Source organism: Bufo gargarizans, chromosome 9, assembly GCF_014858855.1.
Source record: "Bufo gargarizans isolate SCDJY-AF-19 chromosome 9, ASM1485885v1, whole genome shotgun sequence".
Classification (NCBI taxonomy): domain Eukaryota; kingdom Metazoa; phylum Chordata; class Amphibia; order Anura; family Bufonidae; genus Bufo; species Bufo gargarizans.
In genome coordinates this window covers 172765767-172783872 of record NC_058088.1, presented here as the reverse complement: position 1 = coordinate 172783872, position 18106 = coordinate 172765767, and the positions used below count along the sequence as shown (strand labels likewise).

General features: G+C 43.0%; 1 pseudogene; it reads left to right on the top strand.

Moving 5' to 3' along the window:
- The first annotated feature begins 4238 nt into the window (after positions 1 to 4238).
- On the top strand, positions 4239 to 17312 carry LOC122919838 (annotated as a pseudogene).
- Positions 17313 to 18106: the final 794 nt, after the last annotated feature.

Genomic DNA, 18106 nt, shown 5'->3' with positions numbered 1-18106 from the left:
CAGTTTGTCATATAGGGGGCTGTCTCACAGTTGCACAAAACAAAAAAAGAGTGATAGTGTAGAAAGCTGCAAAGAGAGAAAAAACAGCACCCCTTGGCCAAATTTGAGAGGATTATGCAGATTGTAGGCTTCATTGCTTATCTGTACAGAAACTCAGATGAGACTAAGAAACTGATGTGTAAACTGCTGAGTTGCTCAGTAAAGTATGACTTGTTCGCTGTAAAAATATTGGCCTTATCATGGCACCAACATTGCAACCACCGGGACTGTGCCTTGGACCTCAAAACCTTACACCACCAAGGACACCTTGAATCACCATCAAGCAGGAGAACCCCAAGAGCAGGGTGCGTGAAGACAAGAAAGGTGAGACTTTCCTATCACTGCATGGCTCAGGGGAGCATCAGAATAAGTAACCACTACAACCACCATTCTTGCTACTATCACTCCTGTCCTCTCTCCTCCTCTGGGTGCGCTGCACATTGGAATACCACTTTCAGTGCTGTCAATATCTGAAACCAGGTTTTGCATTTCTACACATGTGAAAACAAAAATAATAAGAGTCATATAAAAAATATTTCAGATAAAACACAGAAAAGTTTTGATTGGGCATAAGCTAAACGATCTGATTCTCGCTTACTGTATGTTGTAATTAGCAGTTAGCAGCCAGTTGTAACTAGCAGAATGACACGTGGCAGGACCAAGGTTACAATTGACACTACTTGTTATAACCCCCAATATGTAAGGCTAAGTGAAAAACAATCCCCACTTTAGTGATAGATTGTAGATTGCAAATGTTACACTCCAAGTATTCACAGAGTCTGCATAATTAGGTGCGTTATTTTTACATGTGATGAACAGACAATACTGGGTCATGGTGCACAATTAAGGCAATATCAAGGCCCATTCCATTTCTGAGGAGGGCTAAGTTTGCAGTAGGATGCCATGTATAAGCTTGCTCGGTGCTCTTTGTTCATCTGATTTACTCTCTGGTGAGTATTGTTTGTTCATGTTATGTGTGATGTGAAAAAGTATGGATACTTATTAATTAACTCTGTCTGATGTACTAATTTACCGTGGAGCAAATAAGATTAAGGCCAGCACACCCTAATCTTCACCAGCCAATGGCTGGCAACCCTGGGGTACTTAGGGCACCTTCCCCTGTGGGAAGCTGCCTGAGCAATAGGTTCCATGGCTTGCTAGTTTCTGCAAAGGTGTGCTGTTTTTGTTGTTTACTCGTGTACCAATCTCTGCCTGTTTATTGGACTCTGACCTGTGCCTGATTCTGTATTGACCCTCCGTTGCCTGCCCTGACCTTGGACCCTTTTACCGTTAAGCATGTACACTTGCCTGCCCTGCTTGGACTGTTTTACCGTTAAAGAGGTTATCTCCCTCCAGCAAATGGCATTTATCATGTACACAAAGTTAATACAATGCATTTGTCATGACCGTAGCAGGGACATGCACTCACACAGTGAGCCCTAACTTGAACCCAGCCCACTGATCCTGCCTACTTGCAGAGCAAGTCCTAGGCGACAAGTCCACAACTGGTCGACGGTCCCTATACTGGTAAGTGCAGAGATACAATCCAAGTGCCCGCGGAAACTGCAGGTACCTGTTCACACACAGGACCAGACAAACAAACGCAGAGGGAAGTCGTGCCAGAAACAGTCAAACCAGGAGATCAATACCAACACAATCACAAAGCGGAAGGAGGAAGCAATAACAAGCCAAGGGTCAATACCGGACAGGAAGAAAGTACAGAATCGCTAAGCAGAGAGAGAGGTCTAGGTATAGCTGAAGTCAAGTCCAAAAGCAACAGTTCAATTAATACACAGGCAGCAGAGCACAGCAAGGAAAAACTATAACTGGCAAAGATGATTGGCAGTAGCTGCCTTAAATAGGGAGCTAATCACCTGAGCGCTGACATCACCGGGGGGCGAGATGAGTGGCACCCGGTGGGGTCTTCTGCTGTTGTAGCCCATCCTCCTAAAGGTTGTGCGTGTTGTGGCTTCACAAATGCTTTGCTGCATACCTCGGTTGTAACGAGTGGTTATTTCAGTCAACGTTGCTCTTCTATCAGCTTGAATCAGTTGGCCCATTCTCCTCTGACCTCTAGCATCAACAAGGCATTTTCTCCCGCAGGACTGCCGCATACTGGATGTTTTTCCCTTTTCACACCATTCTTTGTAAACCCTAGAAATCCCAGTAACTGAGCAGATTGTGAAATACTCAGACCGGCCCGTCTTGCACCAACAACCATGCCACGCTCAAAATTGCTTAAATCACCTTTCTTTCCCATTCTGACATTCAGTTTGGAGTTCAGGAGATTGTCTTGACCAGGACCACAACCCTACATGCATTGAAGCAACTGCCATGTGATTGGTTGACTAGATAATCGCATTAATGAGAAATAGAACAGGTGTATATAGAAATGTGACATTATCATCACTGTAAGGACCAACATAATAAGATGATGTTACTTTTACCACACAGTGAACTCTGTTAAAGAAAATTCACGTAAAAATTGCATTTTTTAAAATAATCTTTCCCCCTAAAAATAAAATAAAGTTATTTAATACACTATATATACCCCAAAATGGTTCCTAAAAAAACCTACAACTAATCCCGCAAAATAAAAAAAAATATAGAAGAAAAAATGTAAAAGTTAAGACTGCTAGAACACAAAGGGGGGAAATATTATTGGTCTTTAAGGCTAAAATAATAACCATATTTTTTGCTTTATAAGACGCACCCGATGATAAGACGCACCCCAGATTTTAGAGTAGGAAAATAAGAAAAAAATATTTTTCTATCAGACCTCATATCAGCTCACTCAGAGCCTTATAAGACCTAAGATTAGCCCATCAGGCCTCAGATTAGCCCATCAGACCTCAGATTAGCCTATCAGTACCCCCAATCAGACCTCAGATTAGCCCATCAGTACCCCCAATCAGACCTCATATTAGCCCATCAGTACCCCCAGACCTCAGATTATCCCATGAGTACCCCCAGACCTCAGATAAGCCCATCAGTACCCCCAGACCTCAGAATAGCCCATCAGACCTCAAATCAGACTAAAATAAAAAATCATCTTACCTGTCCTGCGAGCTGAATTATATCACCTTCAGACCGTGTTCACACCACAGTTAGAGCAGCGGTTAGGACCCCTTGCCATGCTGAGAACCGTGACGTGGTGCATGATGGGCTCCGATATCTCCATGACTGGAAGATATTGGCAAAAGTCTCCGCTTTTAATACCTTCATTCATGTCTTGCCAGCATAGTCAGTGTTATATCTGTTTGGTGCATTCTCTCTCTGTGTTTCACATGATTGCTACATTCTGTGTAGTTTGCTCTTGTGGTGCATGTGGACCGCGCCGACGTCCTCCATTGTATGCATATTTTGCTGGGGTTAGTCGATTACTGCGGTCCACATGCGGTCGGGCTGCTCCCCCAATAGAAGACACGCCACAGTGTCTGGGGTTTGGCAGCTCCTCCAGAATTGTCACTATATTTTTTTGTTTTTTGGTTTCTGCCTTGTTAGATTTGAGTGCGTTTGCTTTTACCTGGCATTCTAACACTCTGTTGCACCTGGTAACCTCCATCACATGGTCTGGTGTGGGTGTGGCTCGCGGCCTGGCTTCATTCACATAGTACTACCGCAGTATACATGCTGGGCATTTGTGGGGAACTTGGCTGCGAGTTGAATTATATCACCTTCAGACCGTGTTCACACCACAGTTAGAGCAGCGGTTAGGACCCCTTGCCATGCTGAGAACCGTGACGTGGTGCATGATGGGCTCCGATATCTCCATGACTGGAATATATTGGCAAAAGTCTCAGCTTTTAATACCTTCATTCATGTCTTGCCAGCATAGTCAGTGTTATATCTGTTTGGTGCATTCTCTCTCTGTGTCTCATATTAGCCCACCAGTACCCCTAGACCTCAGATTAGCCCATCAGTACCCCCAGACCTCAGATTATCCCATGAGTACCCCCAGACCTCAGATCAGCCCATCAGTACCCCCAGACCTCAGAATAGCCCATCAGACCTCAAATCAGACTAAAATAAAAAATCATCTTACCTGTCCTGCGCCGCGGCTCCTCTTCAGTTGTCGCACTCACATCTTTCCGGCCTGCGCTGCACTGTCACATGACTGCGTGCAGCGTCAGGTCATAGTGCGCGCACTACGTCCTGACGCTGTATGGGGTTAGGACAGTGCAGCGCAGGGCGGGAAGATGGGAGCGCAACAGTTGAAGAGGAGCCGCGGCGCAGGACAGGGAGGGTAAGTATTACCTGCGCTTGTGGCGCTTCGCTCCCCACTCCTAATATATACTAGTGAGCGCTTCCAGAATGCTCACTAGTATTCATTTTATAAGACGCGCAGACATTTCCCCCCCCCCCCCCCCACTTCTGGGTCTTATAAAGCTAGGGCAGAGCTAACTCCCGCCCATCAGTGCCGGTGACGTCATTGGGTTTCCTGGCAGCCCCATGGAGAGCCCCGGTACGTCACCGGATCTCCAAAAAATGCCTTTGCCCTGCGCGATTTAGCGCAGGGAAAAGGAGAGCATCGGAGCATGAACTGCTCCGATGCTCAAGTCAGGGGGGTGAAAATTTACTTTTACTATAGATCATCTATTGTCAGGACAGACCATCAATAACATATCGGCAGGGGTCTGACACCCTACTGATCAGCCGTTGTAGAGTATCTTCAGCACCTGAACTATACCGCTCCGTCCATTGTACAGTGGTCAGAACTATCTACTGCACTGCCGCTACCAATGAAGTGAATGGGAGCTGTGCTGCAGTTACAAGCTTCATACACTACACAATGGACGGAGCTGTTTGGTTCCAGTGCCGAAGCTACTCTGAAACAGCTCATCAGTGGGTCCTGGTCGTCTGAGCCCCACTGATGAGATATTGGTGGCCTATACTAAGGATAGGCCATTAATAATAAAGAGGGCAACCCCTTAAATTGTTCTATCTCAGTGTACCTAAAATGGAATTACCGCTAAACTGAGGGCAAAAGGTTGGGAGCAATAGTACTTTTCCAGGTTTCCATCCCTTATATATATTTATATTTGGTTGTCTCTGGAACTCCTTCATGAATGGAGATGAACAGAGCAGCGTTCTTGACCTGCCAGTTCGTTTATTGCAGGGAACCCCGAATGGTATGGGGTAGGGATCGACCGATTATCGGATTTACCGATATTATCGGCCGATATTCCGGATTTTGAACGCTATCGGTATCGGCATTTATTTTGCCGATATTCCGATAGCGTATGGGGAACACAGATCGCGCTGCTCTCAGCGCTCTCTGTGTTCCCTCAGCAGCAGCACAGGGGAGAAGGAAGCAGTGTCTCCCTCCCCCTGTGCTGCCGCTGCCACCAATGAAAGGACAGGGGACAAGAGGAGGGGAGGAGCTATAGCCACAGCGCCACCAATGAAGATTAATCTCTCATTTATTCATATACAGGAGGCGGGAGCTGCAGAATCACATAGCCGGCTCCCGGCCTCTATGAGCTGTAGCTGCGATCTGCGGTAGTTAACCCCTCAGGTGCCGCGGATCGCAGCTACAGCTCATAGAGGTCGGGAGCCGGCTATGTGATCCTGCAGCCAGCTCCCGCCTCCTGTATATGAATAAATGAGAGATTAAGCTTCATTGGTGGCGCAGTGCGCCCCCCAACCCCAGTATTAGACATTGGTGGCGCAGTGCGCCCCCCCTCCCCCCCCCCCAGTATTAAGCATTGGTGGCGCAGTGCGCCTCCCCCCAAGCCCCCCCAGTATTAAGCATTGGTGGCGCAGTGCGCCCCCCCCTCCCCCCCCAAGCCCCCCCAGTATTAAGCAGTGGTGGCGCAGTGCGCCCCCCCACCCCAGTATTAAAAACAATGGTGGCGCAGTGCGCCCCTCCACAGGGTCCCCTCTTCCCTGCTCCTCCGATCGGAGCCCCAGCAGTGAAATGCTGGGGCTCCGATCGGTTACCATGGCAGCCAGGACGCTATTGAAGCCCTGGATGCCATGGTAAGCTCCATGCTGCTGTGTGCACAAAGCACACAGCAGCAGGGACAGTGTGAGCTCCTATTCACCCTGATAGATCTCTATCAGGGTGAATAGGACAAGGGTTCTAGTCCCTAAGAGGGCTAAAAGTTAGTAAAAAAATAAATAAAAAAAAGTTACAAAAATAAAAATAAAAACACCAAAATATTAAGTATAAATGAAAAAGAAAGATTTACAACAAAAAAAATACACATTAACAATAAACATTAATTTTCAGCATGAAAATTTCCAGAATATCGGTATAAATTATCGGCTATCGGCCTGAAAGTTCACAAATTATTGGTATCGGCCCTAAAAAATCAATATCGGTCGATCCCTAGTATTGGGTACTCATTCTCGGTGGGGGGATCACCTGTAGGACCCTCACCGATCCACAGGATAGGGGATAACTTAACAACTGGAATACCCCTTAAATATTTTCTACTTCTATTTTTTATACATTTATGGTTTGTTTTATCTCCTATTTCCCTGCAGTAGAGAATCTGGTGCTGGAAAGACTGTAAACACCAAGCGGGTTATCCAATATTGTGCAACTATTGCAGCTACTGGTGATTCCGGGAAGAAGAAGGAACCCGCCAACAGCATGCAGATAGGTTCATACACTGAGGCACATGTGATCTGTTTCAATGTAAGTAAATATATAGTAGTTCATACCAACCTCCGGAACTGAGGCGGCAGTATTCGCTCATAAAAAAAAAATAATCGCCTTAGCATTCTCATGTAACAGAAGCTTGCTTGTGTTAATTAGGCTATGTAATTGAGAAGGTGCGTGGAGTGCCCATGTCAAGTTTGTCGAGTTCAAGATTAAAGGGGGGGATTTATGAGGCTTGTGCTAAGAACAGATGCAGACGATATGGTATACAAATGTTTCCTGCTACTGAAACTAAAGTAGACGATACGATAAAGAGGGGATAAAAGTAAATTGGAACGTGAGGCCTTGTTTTATGAGTTAGAAATGATATATTTTTTATTTATTTAGTTACATATTTTGTGCTACATACAAATATAGTAAAAATTTATTTTCATTAAAAAAAAGGATTGTTCCCATCTCACACTAAATAACCTTAAAGGGGTTGTCCAACCCCAAAAATGGCCCACCAAATGCCTGGGCCCCTCATATAGATTATACTCACCCCACCCCCCGGCACCTGCATCGCTCCTTATGCCCGCACGGCCGCTGCTGCATCTCTCTTCCTAGCATCGCAGGTGACGCTAGGGAGGCTCGTTACTGTCGCGGCCTGCATTTGGCTGCACCCTTCCCCCACGCCCTTTGTTTGGATCCACGCGACTGGGAGATGCAGCAGTGGCTGTGCAGGCATTAGGAGCGACATGGGTGCTGGGGAGCGAGATAAGTACAATCTGTGTGAGGGGCCCGGGCATTTTTGGGGTTGGATAACCCCTTTCATTCTTTGGCTTATTATGGTCCTATAAATACATAAGACTTAAAAAAAATAACGGAGATTGCTTTGTAATTTATTTGCAGACTTTTGTCCATTTTAAAGCTATTTGACTTGCTCAAATTTATAATGTAATGGCATGCTCCTGTATCTGGGTCACAGGCTGTTGGGATCTGATCGGCAACAATAGAGCCCCCTTTGATACTGTTGACTGCAGCAATGAAAGGGTTAAACAGCTGGGACTGGAGGTCCCTCTGATTTGGCTTAGTAGAGCAGGGGCTTGGCTATTGTTAGGGGGAGAGACAACTAGGGACTACTAGGCAGCGCTTATTTTACATGGCTGCTAAAACATGTAGCTGTAGAACATGGCCCCTCAATGAAAGCAGTAAAAAAAAGGTATCTGTGGTCATTAAGGAGTTAATCCCTCTGCGGCACATCTACTAATCCTATAGATGGCGTAAACTTTATCACAGTAGCTCAGGCTGGATGATATATGTGGTGCAGCGACAGATACTTTTGACTTACATTATTCCGACTATTGATTGGCTTAGTTTGAGACAGATCTTTACGGCAGAATTGTGGTGCAAATTTGGCGCAAAATGCTGCATGTTAGGCCATGCCCTATTTCCCTAAATCCACACCTTTTTTCTGGTAAGCTACACCCCCTTTTTGGGTTACGTGCAGTTAAGTTTTCTAAACCAAGAGGAGCCAACTTCACACAGGTAATTTTGAACCAAAACCTAAGTGCACTCACATTAAAGAGGACCTTTCATGGGTCCAGACATTATGAAATAAGTAGCAGGTTCTGTAGGGCATAGTCCATGGATGTAATATCACTTACAATTCTTTCTGGGCGCCGCTCCGCTCATCCGCTGTGCCCCTGTTCACTTCTCCCGCCTGATATGCTAATGAATAGCGTCGGTACAGGGAGGAGGAGACTGTTCTGTTTCTCAATGGGGCGTCTCCTTCTTCCTGGTTGTAGCGCGATCCAATCACAGCGGAGAGCATCACAGCCACGGAGGAAAAAAAAAAACTCTCCTTCTTCCTGGGTGTGACGCTCTCCGCTGTGATGGGACCGCGCTACAGCCAGGGAGAAGGAGACGCCCATTGAGAAACCCTGGCGTCTCCTCCTCCCTGTACTGACGCTATTTATTAGCATATTAGGCGGGCAAAGTGAATGGGGGGCCACAGCGGGGGACTGGAGCGGCGCCCAGATCTTACATCCATGGACTATGCCCTACAGAACCTGCTACTTATTTCATAATGTCTGGACCCATGAAAGGTCCTCTTTAATAATTGTGTACCAATGTCTTCTATTTTAAGGAACTCATAAGAATTCACTTTGGAACCATAGGCATACTGTCTTCTGCTGATATTTAAAACAAGTAAGGATTACCGTTTACATGTTACTAGAACTGAGACTGTTACATGTGTTGATAGTTACTCATTTTACATAGATATTAGATTTTTATACCTGCTGGAAAAATGTAAGAAGTTCCTTGTGTTTTCTGATAGTTTTCGATGTATGAGGTACCTACCTGTCACATTCCTCACATGCAACTTCAGATCTGCAGGAAAAGCCCAGAGTAACAGTCCAGCATTCAGCTGAAAAAAGCTACCACATCTTCTACCAGATTTTGACAAACAAGAAACCAGAGATTGTTAGTAAATTCACCCTTCTAAAACATAAATGTATAATTGACACTGTACAGCATATCCATATGACCAAATGGTTCCTCCATGAGGTGCCATAGTATCCAAGAGATGCACTGCTGTGACTTATACAACCCAGCATAGATCTCCTCTCTGCCTCGGCCCAACATAACAGTTCTCACCAGGATGTTCACCTGCAGATTACAGTTGATCACTGGGGGTGCCAACAAGAGGACAACCTGTGATCAAGGACACACAGGGAACTTAACCCCTTAAGGACACGGCCATATTTCTCCTTAAGGACCAGGCCATTTTTGTTGCAAATCTGACCAGTGTCATTTTATGTCATGATAACTTTAAAACGCTTTGACTTATCCAGGCCATTCTGAGATTTCTTTTTTCGTCACATATTGTACTTCATGACACTGGTAAAATGGAATTAAAAAAAATTCATTTTTATTTATAAAAGAATGACAAATTTGCCCAAAATTTTTAAAAATTTGCAAATTTCCAAGTTTCAATTTCTCTACTTCTATAATACATAGTAATACCTGCAAAAATAGTTATTACTTTACATTCCCCATATGTCTACTTCATGTTTGGATCATTTTGGGAATGACATTTTATTTTTTGGGGATGTTACAAGGCTTAGAAGTTTAGAAGCAAATCTTACATAATAGAAACCACCCAAAAGTGACCCCATTTTAGAAACTACACCCCTCAAGGTATTCAAAACTGATTTTACAAACTTTGTTAACCCTTTAGGTGTTCCACAAGAATTAATGGGAAATAGAGATACAATTTCAAAATTGTATCTTTTTCCATTTTAATAATTTTTTTCCAGTTACAAAGCAAAGGTTAACAGCCAAACAAAACTCAATATTTATGGCCCTTATTCTGTAGTTTACAGAAACACCCCATATGTGGTCGTAAACCGCTGTACGGGCACACGGCAGGGCGCAGAAGGAAAGGAATGCCATACAGTTTTTGGAAGGCAGATATTGCTGGACTGTTTTTTTGACACCATGTCCCATTTGAAGCCCCCTTATGCACCCCTAGAGTAGAAACTCCATAAAAGTTACCCCATTTTAGAAACTATGGGATAGGGTGGCAGTTTTGTTGGTACTATTTTAGGGTACATATGATTTTTGGTTGCTCTATATTACACTTTTTGTGAGGCAAGGTAACAAGAATTAGCTGTTTTGGCACCGTTTTTTTTTTTGTTATTTACAACATCCATCTGACAGATTAGATCATGTGGTATTTTTATAGACCAGGTTATCATGGATGCGGCGATACCTAATGTGTATACTTTGTATACAGTTTAGCAAAAAGTTTTTTCAGTTTTTGGGCAATTATCTTGGGTAGGGTATGATTTTTGCGGGATGAGATGTCGGTTGCTATTGACTTTTTGATCGCTTGCTATTACACTGTTTGTGATGTAAGGTGACAAAAAATGGCTTTTCTTTTACGGTATTCACCTGAGGGGTTAGGTCATGTTATACTTTTATAGAGCAAGTTATTACGGACGCGGCGATACCTAATATGTATACTTTTTTTATTTATGTAAGTTTTACACAATGATTTCATTTTTGAAACAAAAAAAATCATGTTTTAGTGTTTCCATAGTCTGAGAGCCATAGTTTTTTCAGTTTTTAGGCAATTATCTTGGGTAGGGTATGAATTTTGCGGGATGAGATGACGGTTTGATTGGCACTATTTTGGGGTGCGTGTGACTTTTTGATCGCTTGCTATTACACTTTTTGTGATGTAAAGTGAAAAAAAAATTGCTTTTTTTTACATCTTTTCTTTTTTATGGTATTCATCTGACGGGTTAGGTCATGTGATATTTTTATAGATCAAGTTATTATGGACGCGGCGATACCTAATATGTATACTTTTTTTAATGTAAGTTTTACACAATAACAGCTTTATTAAAACAAAAAAAATGATGTTTTAGTGTCTCCATATTCTGAGCCATAGTTTTTTTTATTTTATTTTTAACTTTATTTGGTGAAAATTACATTTTTGTTTATTTTTACTTGAAACTTTATTTTTTCAACTTTTTTTTTCACTTTATTTTTTGTCCCGCTTTGGGACTTCAACTTTTGGGGGTTTAATCCCCGTGTATTTGTTTGGTTGGCAATGTGTAGTAATGAGAATTTGAAATACTTGTGGGAAAAAAAAAAAAACTTTTATAAACTTTTCATAAAAATTAGCGAACACCATAATCTTACACAGAAGAATTGAGATTTACTGCTAATTCTTCCAATTCGCTTTGTTGTTTTTAGAGATGCTCCTTCTCACCACCAACCCTCAAAACCCTATCATTGGATCAGCCAGGGTGAAATCACTGTAAAGAGCATTAATGATAAAGAGCAGTTGATGTAAGTAGCAAAAATACATAGAAAGTAAAGGTGCTTTTGGTTACTTATCTTGTTTGTTTTATCTCTTAACAGACGGCTATTGAGATTCTTGGGTTTAATCTAGATGAGAAGGTTGGCACCTACGAAATGACTGGCGCTATCATGCACCATGGTAATATGAAGTTCCAGCAGAAGCAGAGGGAGGAGCAGCCCGAGTCAGACGGCACTGAGGGATAGTGTGTATTGCTTTGGAGTAAGATAACCATGAAAATGTATCATCCTCATGAAATAATGTTTGTGTCATTCATTCTATAGTTGTCGATAAAAATGTTTTTTTTACTTGGTCTCAACCCTGCTAACTTGCTGAAGGCTTTGTGCTACCCGAGGGTAAAGGTAGGCAATAAATCTGTCACCAAGAGACAGACTGTGTCACAGGTAACTAAGATGACTAGCAAAAGACACATTAAAATGTGCCCAAAGGAGTTATGCCATGATTGATGTAAAAAATGAGAATCAGAGTACACGACAATACCTTTCTAACAAACCTTAGAACCAGCCCTGTACCTCACATGGGGCCAGAGATCTCCCCATTCATTGCTCCAATTGTTCTGCTACATTTATTTCAGGCTAGCAGCTCAGGTGGAGTGTCCTTTCTGCCCCAGCTCTCTCCCTATCACAGCTAAGGGGGAGTGTCCTTTCTGCCCCAGCTCTCTCCCTATCACAGCTTAGGGTGTGTGCATTTCTTCTGGATCTCTTTTCTTATAATTGTCACCCCTTCTAACAGAAGATATTACTTTTGACTGTTGGCACCTGGTAACTACCCTAACGGCCCAAGCCTATCCTCACCATCAGAGGCTCTTGTAAAAACCAGGTATTTACTTAGTCACGCCCCTCCAGGGTATAGCCAGTCAGTGATGCAGTGGGTCCATACCTGCTTGCATAACAAGCAGGGCATGTTCCCCAAGGCCACTGACACATCCTTCAAGAACAAGCCTTATGAACACAATCTTGGCAAGTGCAAGAACTTTGAGAAACCTGGCAAAGTAAAGGCTGAAGCTCACTTCTCTCTGGTGCGTTATGCTGGTACTGAGGATTACAACATCATTGGCTGGCTTGTTAAGAATAAGGATCCACTGAATAAATCTGTCAACCAACTCTACCAGAATTCTTCTGCCAAACTGCTGTCCTTTTTGTTTTCCAACTTCAATAGTTCTGATGGTTTGTCTTTGTACTTGATAATTTTACTCTGAAAGTTAACATGGTACAAATTGTATTGAAAAACCTGTTAGGTTTCTCATACCTGATGCTGGAAGTATCAAGGGGGCAGAAGAAAGGATCCTCCTTTCAGACTATGTCTGCTGTTTTTAGGGTCAGTATCATTTGCATCATTTGAACTGTTTACGAAACTGAAATAATTTGAAAGATTTATTAAATGCAACTGGTTCTCTGAGGTTCTGATATTGAAGACCTACCCTCAGGATAGGTCATCAATATTAGATAAGTAGAATGTCTGACACTTGGGACCCCTGCCAATGATCTGCTTGAAGATGCTGTGGTGCGCCAGTGATGTTACATTCATCGCACATGGCCTAGGTGCAGCTCAAACCCATTCAAGAGAATGGAGTTGAGCTGCAATACCAAGCACAGCAACTATCCAATGGACAGCACTATGCTTGATAAGCTGCGAGGAGGCCGCAGTGCTCACTGGAGCACCGTGGCCTCCTAAAGCAGCTGATCCACAGGGGTCCCAGGTGTCGAACCTAATATTAATGACCTATCCTGAGAATCTTCGAAAAACCCTTTGATGCAACTTTATAGTTGTCAGGCTATCAAATATTCTGAACTGTACATTCTTAATAAAGAAAATAAAAATTACTTGTAAGGGTAGACTAGTGTATAATGATAACATAAAGGTTTTAGAATATTTCTATTACTATCGAGATGGATTTTTTTCATAAGAGAACTCTCATATATGCAGTCCTGATCAAAAGTTTAAGACCACTTGAAAAATGGCTAAAAATCATATTTAGCATGGCTGGATCTTAACAAGGTTCCAAGTAGAGCTTCAACACGCAACAAGAAGAAATGGGAGTGAGACAAAACATTTTTTTGAGCATTCAATTTAATGAAAACAACGAATAAACTGAAACAGGCTGTTTTTCAGCTGATCAAAAGTTTAGGACCACATGCCTTCAAAAAGCCAAATCTGTGCAAAGATGTGGATTCATTGTCATTTTCTGTCACACGTTGTGATGGCAAAGGCAAAAAAAACCTCCCTTTTTGAAGATGGTCGGGTTGTTGAACTGCATAAGCAGGGTCTCTCACAGCGCGCCATCGCTGCTGAGGTGGGACACAGTAAGAAAGTCATTTGGAATTTCTTAAATGATCCTGAGGGTTATGGAACAAAAAAAGTCAAGTGGAAAACCCCAAAAAATTTCATCAGCACTGAGCCGGAGGATCCAATTGGCTGTCCGTCAAGACACTGGACGATCCTCGACCCAAATTAAGGCCCTTACTGGTGCTGACTGCAGCCCCATAACCATCAGACGGCATCTGAGACTGAAGGGCTTCAAAAACAAAAAACAGCTTCTTAAACGCCACAGAACTGCTCGTTTGGACTTTGCAAGAGAGCACCAAACATGGGACATTTAAAGGTGAAAGAAAGTTTTATTCTCTCATGAGAAAAAATTTAACCTTGATGGGTCTGATGGTTTCCAACGTTACTGGCATGACAAGCAGATCCCACCTGAGATGTTTTCTACGCGCCATAATGGTCTGGGGTGCTTTTTCCTTCAGTGGAACAATGGAGCTTCAGGAAGTGCAGGGGCGTCAAACGGCCGCTGGCTATGTCCAGATGTTGCAGAGAGCATTCCTCATGACTGAGGGCCCTCGTCTGTGTGGTAACGACTGGGTTTTTCAACAGGACAACGCTACAGTACACAATGCCCGCAGGACAAGGGACTTCTTCCAGGAGAATAACATCACTCTTTTGGCCCATCCTGCGTGTCCCCCTGATCTAAATCCAATTGAGAACCTTTGGGGATGGATGGCAAGGGAAGTTTACAAAAATGGACAACAGTTCCAGACAGTAGATGGCCTTCGTGCGGCCGTCTTCACCACTTGGAGAAATGTTCCCACTCACCTCATAGAAACGCTTGCATCAAGCATGCCGAAACGAATTTTGGAAGTGATAAACAATAACGGCGGAGCTACTCATTACTGAGTTCATGTTTGGAAGTTGGATTTCTGTTTTTTTGGGGGGGGGGGGAGTAGTTTTTTTTGGAGGTGTGGTCCTAAACTTTTGTTCAGCTGAAAAACAGCCTGTTTCAGTTTATTCGTTGTTTTCATTAAATTGAATGCTCAAAAAATGTTTTGTCTCACTCCCATTTCTTCTTGTTGCGTGTTGAAGCTCTACTTGGAACCTTGTTAAGATCCAGCTATGCTAAATATGATTTCTTGCCATTTTTCAAGTGGTCTTAAACTTTTGATCAGGACTGTATAGTATATAATTAAATTTTTTCATAAAGGAGAACTTGAGCAAACTGATGACCAATCTAAGAAGCACCCACTCTCACTTTGTACGTTGTCTGATCCCCAACGAGACTAAGACTCCAGGTAGATTTTTTTTTTGTCCTGAACATTTATGTTTAATTGAATATATGCTCTCTATTATAACCAATTTTTTTCTACCTAGGTATCATGGATAATCACTTGATCATCCACCAGCTAAGATGTAATGGTGTACTGGAAGGTATCAGAATTTGCAGGAAAGTATTTCCAAGCAGAATAATCTAGGCTGACTTTAAACAGCGGTAATTCTTCAACAGTAATGTTTACCAAACTTTCTCCATATCAATAAGTGTTCATACTTCTAGCAGATAGGTCAGCCAAGGTTATAGTAGATCTGATCCAGAGGTATCACAGTGGGTTCATAAATAGTAGGCACAAAGTAATGAATATAATAGACATGTTGGAGGTGTTCAATTGGGCCACGTCCAAGCCACACTTATTGAAATTGTCTATAGTGTCCTGTGGTGTTGAAAAACCTTTTGATATTGTGGCCTGGATCTGACTCAAAGTTTGGTATTAAACAGTCTTTTTTTTTATGTTTCATCCATATCTATATAGTGACACAGTTTAAAGGGGCTGTCCGGGCTCTAGATATCCTTTGGCCCTAACCTAAGATCATATTATTACAAAGTAGGATAGTTCATCAATATCAAAATCTCGGACAACTCCTTCAACCTAATTAAAAAATAAATCATTCTTATCTCTCCTGTCTGCTAATTACAAGGTATTGAATGCAAATGCAATTCCTGATGAACAATTTATTGACAGTAAGAAGGCGTCTGAGAAACTCTTGACCACACCCAATACAAATTTGGACACACTAAGGTATAAAAACAGTACCTATTAGTCTTCTTTTTTCATTCAAGCGTCTTCTTTGGCCTTTAAAAACGTTTTTCTGTGTCTGAAGGTGTTCTTCAAAGCTGGCCTCCTGGGTGCCCTGGAAGAGATGAGAGATGAAAAACTGGCACAACAGATAACTTGTACACAGGCTATTTGTAGGGGTTTCTTAAAGAAAAATTAGTTTAAGGCCTCTTTCACACTTGCGTTGTCCGGATCCGGCGTGTACTCCACTTGCCGGAATTACACGCCGGATCCGGAAAAACACAAGTGAACTGAAAGCATTTGAAGACGGATCTGTCTTCAAAATGCGTTCAGTGTTACTATAGCAGCCAGGACGCTATTAAAGTCCTGGTTGCCATAGTAGTAGTGGGGAGCGGGGGAGCGGCATACTTACAGTCCGTGCGGCTCCCGGGGCGCTCCAGAATGACGTCAGAGCGCCCCATGCGCATGGATGACGTACCATGCGATCACGTCATCCATGCGCGTGGGGCGCCCTGACGTCACTCTGGAGCGCCCCGGGAGCCGCATGGACGGTAAGTATACTGCTCCCCCGCTCCCCACTACACTTTACCATGGCAAACAGGACTTTAGCGTCCCGGCAGCCATGGTAACCATTTAGAAAAAGCTAAACGTCGGATCCGGCAATGCGCCGAAACGACGTTTAGCTTAAGGCTGGATCCGGATTAATGCCTTTCAATGGGCATTAATTCCGGATCCGGCCTTGCAGCAAGTCTTCAGGATTTTTGGCCGGAGCAAAAAGCGCAGCATGCTGCGGTATTTTCTCCGGCCAAAAAACGTTCCGGTCCGGAACTGAAGACATCCTGAACGGATTTCTCTCCATTCAGAATGCATTAGGATAAAACTGATCAGGATTCTTCCGGCATAGAGCCCCGACGACGGAACTCTATGCCGGAAGACAAGAACGCAAGTGTGAAAGAGCCCTAAGAAAATGTGTGAAAGACGGTAACTAGAAAAAGCTGGAGGTTCAACATCTGCTCAGGTTCAGTTAAAAAAGAAGCTTGAAGCTGAGTTCCAAAAACTGAAAGATGACCTGGAAGAAGCCCCCCCATCAGCATGAAGCTAAAGCAGTCTCCCTACATAAAAACATGCTGACTGTGTAAGCGAGCTTGTGGAACAGGCTGATAATCTGCAGCGCAGCAAACAAAAACTGGAGAAAGAAAAGAGTGAGCTGAAAATGGAAATTGATGATCTTTCCAGCAACCTGGAGAGTGTCTCTAGTGCTAAGGTAAGGCAATTCTATCCATTTTTCTTATGTTGTTCTTCTCTAGTCATTGTACCACCAATTTGTTTATTTTTTTCAAAGGTGAACCAAGAAAACATGAATTGTGTCATTGAGGATCAGCTAGGTGAATTGAAGGCCAAGGAAGAAGAGCATGTGCGCATGATTACTGACTCGTTTCCAGTCTGAGAATGGTAAACTAAAATGCCTTGACTCATACAAGATGACCCACTGGGTTAATACAGATTAGGTTTACGGCTAAATCCAGAAATGAAGTCTCAGAGATACCACACAAATCATACTTTAAATCCTATACAGGGATCTGAACTTTGCTGCAAACAATTCCCAAATGACTACCTCAAGAGTAATCCATGTTAACATGATGTGCACTGAACAGGTGACACCAGTATGCGTTACCAATTCGGCAGGCAGACATCTTGTTCAGATGTTCAGTCAAGGACAGCAGAGTTCACACACATTCGTAGGACATAATAAGGTCTGGGCAGGTGACACACTGACATTATGGTAGATGAGCAATAAATCTGGACAGAGCGGGATTCTAGGCAAAGAAGGCAGGGGACAACTGGAGAAGCATTACCCTAGGTACGGAGGCCCATGGGTAGGAGAGTGACAAAAGACAAGAGAATAGATCGTACAATCCACCAAAAACAAAATGTTGCAACTAATTTGTGATATAGAGGAAAAATATATATTTTTAAATTGTTTACGATCAGTTTATTACTTCCAGTCGTGCCAAATTCCAGATGATCAATCAGGTCTATTTAGCTAAAATTGCCGATTTGTTAGCATCAGATTAAAACTACTACTACAAGCCAATATGTTTCTTCTAGGTGAGCTGTCTCGTCAACTTGAGGAAAAGGATTCTTTGATTTCACAGCTCTCCAGAGAAAAGAAGGGACTCATCCAGCAGGTGGAGGAGCTCAATAGACAACTGGAGGAGGAGTCAAAAGTAATAAATCTGT